The sequence below is a fragment of the Onychostruthus taczanowskii genome, unplaced genomic scaffold (assembly GCF_017590055.1).
Source record: "Onychostruthus taczanowskii isolate IOZ18803 unplaced genomic scaffold, ASM1759005v1 scaffold3, whole genome shotgun sequence".
In the NCBI taxonomy this organism is placed as follows: domain Eukaryota; kingdom Metazoa; phylum Chordata; class Aves; order Passeriformes; family Passeridae; genus Onychostruthus; species Onychostruthus taczanowskii.
The window spans coordinates 20,836,699-20,844,845 of NW_024500349.1; the positions used below are offsets into that span (position 1 = coordinate 20,836,699).

The 8,147-nt window shown below is 46.4% G+C and overlaps 1 protein-coding gene across 4 annotated transcripts in view; it reads right to left on the reverse strand.

Moving 5' to 3' along the window:
* LOC121337971 (sodium channel protein type 5 subunit alpha-like) overlaps positions 1–6,127 on the reverse strand; it is a 215,118-nt gene extending 208,991 nt beyond the window's left edge. For 3 of the 4 annotated variants that reach the window (XM_041408460.1, XM_041408459.1, XM_041408457.1), the window contains exon 1: positions 5,965–6,127. The gene's annotated coding sequence lies outside the window, so the exon portion shown is untranslated. Of the gene's footprint in view, positions 1–3,466; positions 3,550–5,964 lie in introns of those variants that run through there. The other variant, XM_041408458.1, reaches the window with a different exon arrangement.
* Between the last annotated feature and the right edge of the window lie 2,020 nt (positions 6,128–8,147).

An 8,147-nucleotide genomic window follows, 5' to 3' on the forward strand; every position in this document is an offset into this window, starting at 1 on the left:
CGATGTGCTCGGCCCCGGGGAGGGAGCGAGAGAGGGCGGCCGCGTCACGCCGCGCTGGCTGGACTAATATGGGGAGCAGCGAGAGCCAGAAATGCGTCCGGAAGGAAAGGACAAGCCCTGTAACACGAGAGCGAAACGGGGCACAGGCACACACCCGAGGGGCTTTTGGAGGGTCGAGGGCTTCCAAGGGTTTGGCACCGCCGGCTGCATCCGGGATGGAAGGCGCAGGAACAAGTTTGGTGCAGGGGGGTCCCTTCCCCGCAGCACTCAGCTCTATTAAACGCGGCATAATTACCCTGTTATAATCAGGCAGGTATTTTAAAGAGGCTTTAGTGTGATTTTATAATTGTGCATTATGTAACGTGCTAGCAGCGTGTCAGGCCTCAGACAACACTAAGTGCCTGTCTACAGGTCAGGCTGTAACACTTTAATGATGCTCCTTTCTCCTCTCCCAAAAGCCTCCCGCTAACATTGCTCTCCCTAAAGCTCTGCCCGCTTCTGGTGGCTGCATGACTGCTTAAAAACAAAAAACTTCTTGACAGAGTTGCTCCTCTTTATGAACTTTACACCATGGGGAGGGGGCTTTTTTTTTTTTCTTTATCATCTCTTTCTTTAAAGTTCGTTTCCCAGGGCAGTGTCTGACCTTGCAGCAGGGACGCTCCTAGGAGGGCTGGAATGGGCTGGCAGTGGGGCACAAAATCTGAGCTGGTTCCTGCAGGGGGGGATTTTTTTTTTCTCAGGAAATAACCAGAACTGATCCCTCTGTGCTGTCCTGTTTTGGTTTCCCAAGACCAAGGTTCTGTTAAACCTGAAGCAAAGCTTGTTAGACTCAACTTGCTGCAAGCCAGCCAGGAGCACCAGTGGCGTATCCAGCCTCTAACAAAACTGTCCATTTTAGGGGGTCAAATTTTCCATTTCATTATGATAAAGAAAAGAAACATAGAAAAATACCTTTAGAACTAATACAGTGTTTAAGAACGGATTTTGGCTTAAAAAGATAGTCTCTAACCTATCTTCAGCTATTTGATCTTAAAAAAAAAAAAAAATGCCCATGAACAAGTTTTCGATAACTTTGTATAAAAAATGATAAAGAAGATTTTTTTTTTTGTTTTCTCTAAAGACTTAAAATCAGCAAGGAAAAAAACTTCAGGCCCAACTCCCACCTCCCAAGACCCCTTGAAAACCCTAAAACCTGGCTTAGTGTTCACAGTCAGCCTTCAAGTGCCATGAATATTGAAAAAGAACTCATTTCTTCCAACACACCTTAATTGTGCCCATGATCTGCATTCAGTCACCTAGCTTTTATACACTTGCAAATAAAATCAGTAAAACTTTTTTAGATATTTAATACTAGAGTTGGATTAAAAACTAATAAAGTACGAGTTGCAGATATCTTTCAAACAGTAACTTGGGTGCAGAGCAGTTTTAGTGCCTTAGGAATCCAGAAAGCTTTAAAAAGAATCTACAACCTGTTGGCAGGGCTCTCAGCATTGCAGGAAAAAGCAAAAGTTTAGCAAACTGGGAAAACTCAATTCAAGATGAGAGATGAAATAAACAGTCCAGTGAAGTATGGACTTATTTATTCCACAACCTAAAAGTAAACTTCTAATTTTATAATTAAATAAAAAAGGGTAAAGAGAAAACTTGGAGCTTAGCAGAATTTTTAATTTTTTCTGCGTGTTTTGGTACAACAGTATTATTTGATGTGTCAAATATCTACATTCAAAAAGCTCTTGCAATATAATGATAAAAATAAAACTCAGGCCATTCTGGCTATGCAGAACAGTGATTAACAAAGGCTTTGTTCAATACAAAGAGCAGTGAGACATGTTTTTGCCATGAAAGATAAGGGATCTTTTGACAAAATTCTGCTCTTTAATGACTCACAAGGTGACCTCCTGGTGGGAGGCTGAGCTACACCTCCTCAAAGGTGGGAGTGTGAGAAGAGAGGGAATTTTTTGTGGTTCTTTTGCCATCTTTCATGGGAAGTTGCCTCTGTGAACTCAGACTGATTAGAAACCAGAAAAGGAGGGGTACAAACAGTGGTTGTGACAGCTGGTACTGCATGAATTTAACAAAATCACTCTGTCCTGAGCCAGCTGGGGGACAGGGACAGGGGATAACTGTAATAAATGTGTTGTTATTCTTCTCCCAAGCTGAAATCTGGGATCTCACTCACTACAAGTGGACAGCCCGGAGCTAGTAACACCAGCTCCAGAATTATTGGGAAATAAATAAGGAAACACAATTCTAAGGGAAAGAAGATATATTTATAAAGGTGAGCAGACCACCTGCAGCTGCATTGAAAGGAAGACACTGTGTGTGTAACAGAGCAGAAGGATTCTACACAACAAAGTTTCTGAACTACCTGGGTCTCTCCAGTGACACAAAAACTGCCAGAAGGAGAGAGGAGTTAGGGACATTTCAGTTCTGGAAAAGTTTTCTTTTCCTCATTATTAGTAACTCTAATTACTTTGAAAGAAGAGCAATGAGATAAATCCTGTAGAGCCAGAAATGTGACCTGATTTCCTTCCTGATTTAGAAACTGTCACTTTGCAAGAGAAACCCAAAGAGACGGAGCCAGGTCAAAGTGGGCTTCTCAGTTTGGTCTGCAGAGTAAATAATAAACCAAGACCAATGGAAATATAGCCAGGGTTTCCTTTGGGTAGGTGTTCATAAGGACAATCCTATTTAAAGGATAAATAAATGCATGTTTATCTGAACTGATTGCAATCATCCACAGCACCATGGAAGAGATATTCACTACAAGCAAACAGAAATATACCCAATATACTTAATGTGTTTTGCTCCAGGTTAGATGGTGAAAGGGAGAAGCAATGACAGAACTTCAACTGTAAATTGCTTTATACCATGATTAAGGCCCTACCTCAAGACAATGTGTAAACACAAAGCAGAAATTCAAGTGAATATTTAAGGATGATACTGCTTCTGAGTTACCAAAGTTCTGTTTAAGAGAACTGAGAAATTAGTTGTTGTCACCTTTTAACAATCAGGGCTATAATTTTACGGAGTAAATCATCAGAGACAATTTACGAGGTAGCAATTTTCAGGAAGAACTGAGCATCCACCCTCTGAAAACAACAGGTCCCTTTTATGTTTTTCAAGTTGAGCTTTCAAAAACTAAGGCACTAAAGGTGATAACAGATGACAATAAGTTCCCTCTGAAAGCAGGACTAGGATTTCCAAATGACCACCAACATGGTCTAAGATGCCACCCAAAATGCTCTTTACTCCCATACATGCACAAAGGATTCTTTCAAGACACTGAACATAAAAAGGTAATGAGAAGTTAAATCCCCATCTGACATCATAAATAGGATATTTAAAGAAATTAAAAGTAGCTGTATTTCATTAATCTCACAGTCAGGATGACGTTTCCTATCAGTAAATTTTTAAACATAATTTTGACAACGTGTTTAGATCAATAACACAGCAACTACTCAACCTTTTCCTGTCACATGTAAAGGTCCTGGGAGGCGGTAGCTGGTGCCACAGGTGTTAGTCCATCACAGCGAGAACCGAGGCCACTTTCTGGTTCAAGCCAGGAATGAAATGCTCTCAACTCAGTTGCAGTTTTAAAGTCTGTACCCATGGGCTGTCATTCAGAGTCACAAAGTCTCGTGGTCTACATACCCCCTTCATGGTCAAGGTATTTAGGCTACATACCCAATGATGCAACTGAATACCTTTGTGACCTCTGACGAATGGTTGAGGGAATGAAACAGGATCCGTTCTGCCACACTGTACAGAGCCCTGGCATGCTTTAAATCTGCAGGGCTCCTTACAGCACAAACCACTTCTGTGTGAGAACTCTGCCTTTAGAAGCTGACCCTTCATGCTTGTAAAACCCTCAGAGCCTCAGACAGAAGAGCAAAGCTGCCCTATGGATGATTCAGAATGAGCGACAAGAGCTGAGAAAAAACCATGCTACAACATCCAACTGCAGTCATGAGCAAGTTCAGTAAAATATTAATCTGTGATTATTTCTGGCAATACTGTGATCTGCCCCCCACCAAAGTTACATAAACTCCACTACTCAAGGCTGAGAGCTTTTGGCACATTAATCTAAAAATACCACAACTTCCATTGCTTACATGTTGAGACGTTTGCCCCAAAAAGACACAATATTTTTTATTAAGGATCTTCTGTCTCTGAAGCTCTCTGTCAACCACATCTGCCACTTGAAAAGGTTACACCAGATTAAAAAATATTAACAAAACCAGTGGACATCACTCCAATTCCAGCTGTATCATTCCCATCCTGTCCTTACGCAGGGCTCCCCTCAACTTTTTTGGAACTGTGTCTCCTAAGGCAATGCACCCAAACCAGCAGAAGTAACACTTCCAAAACCAGCACTCTCTTGGTCCATTCGAATAAGAGGGCTTCACTCCTCACTGCCTCACAGCTCTGACCTTTCCAATTCTCTGCCACCACAAGCTTATGGGATCTGCCGGATCCATCTGCGTCTCCACCTGGTCTGCTTCCCCACGCCAAAAGCACGGATCAAATATACGTGTCTGAAAACACATCCCTGCTTTTTCTTCATGCCACCCGGGGGGGGACCCCCTCGCCGGTTTAAGACCACAGGAAGCCTCCAAGACCAGTTCTGCCAAGCCCCGAAATCCCGGGAAATTGCAGCAAAATGAACTTCAGCACCTTGGACAGGACACACAGACGGAAAATCGCCGAAATCGGCTCATTGGCCCCGAAAATGCTGTGCCTGGACATGACCCTCTAGGACACATCTGCGGGCCTGTTTATTTTTAGTATTGACAAATCCTCTTTGAATCACCGTGTTTATTCCACCATGCACCCTGTGTTTTGGGAAGGGCTGCTCGCCAGCCCGACAGTGGGAGAAATCGGGGCCACCAACTCCTCCGGATCCAAGGCTCGTCTGCAGGAGCAGCCACTGCCCCGGCTGCGACTGGAAAAGCTTGGCTCAAGCACTCGCAAGGCTCAGCTCAGCCTCTGCATGGCAAAACGAGACCTGTTGCCATAGATGTGCCTGGCTCGTGTGCTTATTCACTTTTTAGAAGCTCATCTCCACCTCCTCACCCAAATCTCCAAGAAAAAATAAAATGGAAAGGTCTGATTTATTTCCATTGCAGCCACACTTCGGTTGCATAAGTTTTGCTTTAATTCAGCTTTTGTTCTCTCTCACTGTGCTCCCAGTATGTTACTGTTCCCCTCAGGGCTGCCTTGATAAAAACATGATCACCTTGCTGGAGTGCAGCAGAGCTCTCCCCAATTCACTTTTATTTACATGAGACAAGTCAAGTTTTAATTTGTGCCAGGTAAAACTCCAAATTTTTTAAGCCAATGTGTTCTACAAACAACTTGGTGCCATTAAGAAACACACTTAAAATATGTCAGTTCTTACAACAAGTAATACCAGTAACACCCTTACCATAGGGAAGAATGATACATTTTCCCTGCCATTACAGAAATGACCAGTCCAGCTCATTTCTTCCCTTCAACATCTGCCACTAGATTTCCACTCCAACACATCTGACACCAGATAACATCCACTGAACAATTGCAGAGTATTTTCTGCGCTGTTTGTTCTTCCCGGCACTTCTGGGTGCGGAAGCAAGACGGAGACTAAACGGAATCTCTGCCAGAATTACCTTTAAGCAGCAATATGATTCTATGATTCTATAATGATTCTATATCCTCTGCTTCCACAGAGGATATAGCAAGCTTTCCTGCGCCAACTTCCCTCTGCTCCAGCCCCGGTCCCTCTCTGCCGCCCTGCTCGGACGGGACGGTCGCGGTGCCGGTGCCACCTCCAGGGAAACTTTGGGTTAGGGAAAACCCCGGCACTACTCATTCCTCCTCCGCGACACGCTCTGAACCGGGAATCCTTTCCGTTTCTTCCTTTTTATTATCATTTTATTACCGAGCAAACCAACCAACGAACAAAATAAAAAGAGAGAAACTTACATTGGGGTTTATTTAATTTTTCCTGCTAAACCAAGAGTCCCAGAGCCACTTCATTGTATCCACAGAGTTTTAGTCCGCGAGCGGTCCCGTCCCGCGGGGAGGAAGGGCCCGGCTGCCGTGCGCGGAGCGCGCTGCCCGCCCGCCGCCGAGCGCGCATGGCTCGGAGCCGCCGCGCCGTCTGTGCGGCTGCCGCGGGAGCGGAGCGGAGCCAGCGCAGCCCCGGCCGGGCGGGCGGGCGGCGGGGGGGAGTGGGGAGGGATGGAGGGAGGGATAGAGGGATGGAAGGCGGGAGGGATGGAGGGACGGAGGGAGGGAGGCGCCGCCCGCCCCGCCGAGCGCGGCCGGGGCGGCCCCGCAGCGCCCCCTGCCGCCGGTGGGGGCAGGGCCTGAGGGGAAATGGCGGGCAGGCAGCGGGAGCAGGCCGGGAAGCGGAGCAAGGCTGAGGGACAGCCGGGGGGTAGCGGCGAGGAAGGAGGAATGACGGCAGAGGAATGGTGGGGAGGAAGGATGGATGAGAAGGGTTGAGAAGAAGGGGATGAGAAATGGCACCGTGAAGCGGGATGATGGACTTCTAGAGTCACTGGCTTGTTTGGCGTTGGGAGGCGCGGTGAGGGAGCGATGTTGTCATAGACTCATTTATTTTGGAAAATACCTCCAAGAGCATCAAGTCCAACTCTTAAACCAGCATAGCCAACTCTGCCACTAAGCCCAAATGTCACATGTGGTGCCATGGTCTAGGGAGCGAAGTGGGATGAACGCGACTGGGGAGAAGAAAGGTGGGATGGGGAAGGAGAGGGGGAAGCAGCAGTGGAAGCTGGGGTGCCATGAGGACCTTGGAGAGAGAGAAGGTTTAATCAGGGCTGAGGGGACAAAGGAGAGGCACTGGCAGCAGGACACAGCAACAGTGCCAAAGCTGGACCTTCTGATCGCCCCCAACCAAACCCCGATCCTCCCAAATCCTAATAAATGTGCACGTCAGCTGGAAGTGACCCAGAGCTCGCAGCCTCAATGAACAGCTCCCCAGATCATGGTTACAGCACAGCAAGTCTGATGAGTGAGAACAGCAGTTTTCACCCAAAATAAGCTGCCCAGCAGTGACAGGGAAGATCATGAATGGAGAGACATAGATGAAGAGAGTGGTAGGATTTTGCAGCCACGTGAAGTATTCAAGGTAGTAAAAGAGAAAGAAACTTCTGAAAAAAACCCTGAAATTACTGAGGTAAAACAGGATGAACGGGAGGCTGGCATTGCTTTACTGCCTTAGTGATGTTTTGGGAAGTGTCTGCTGCCACTCTGGAGAGAGAGGGTGCAGCTGTAAAAACACTCAGGTGACAGCAGCTCTGGGTGGGAAAAGGTGCTGGGAAAAGAGATCATTGAGGGAAAAAACTGAGGGGCTGCAGTGGCTCTGGGAAGAAAGTTTTTCACTCAAGAAGTGTGGACAGCTGAGGAAGAGCAGGTGTACACTCAAGGACAAGCTCATGCTCAAGGGAACTGTTGACTGAAGGATTCAAAATGTGCAAAAACTCTGGAAATGCAGGAAATGATGGAGTGTGTCATAGGAAGAGTTGGGTGAGGAAGAAGAGAGAAGGAGCTGAAAAGAGGGAGTGGAGGTCAGAGGCTGGAAAAAGATTACAAGCTATGGGAGATGGAGGGGAATGAAGACCAAAAAAGGCAGAAAAAGAGGGACCTGGGGAACAGAGCCTTTGAAAGCTTAGACAGCACAGAAAGATGTGAAAGGCAGAAGAAAATGGAAGACGAGTCCTCAAATGTTAACCTCTCAACATGAGGCTGAAGAGTGGCTGCCCAAAGGGAAGCAGGCTCTCATGAGGACCCAAAGAGATTATGGGGTGGGCACATCTTCAACCCCATAAAGGCAAATGCTGAGTCCTTGGCATCTCAGCCACTGTGCCAACACATCTCTGCAGGACACCTCTAAACTACATGAGAAACAACATATTTTCAGTGATATTTAGTAGATTTCCAACATCTTATTTAAATTCAACCAAGAAAAGAACTCACACCAGAGTGAGAAAGCTGTGCAAGCATGGCTGCTGGGGTCCCACTGCTCATCCCAGCTGCAGAGCTCTGCTGGAAATCCTCCACACTGGGATGGTCACAGTATGGTCCCACCCCATCAGTGCTCTCTGCACCCAGAAGCACTCCCAGTTCTTGGGCAGCAGAAC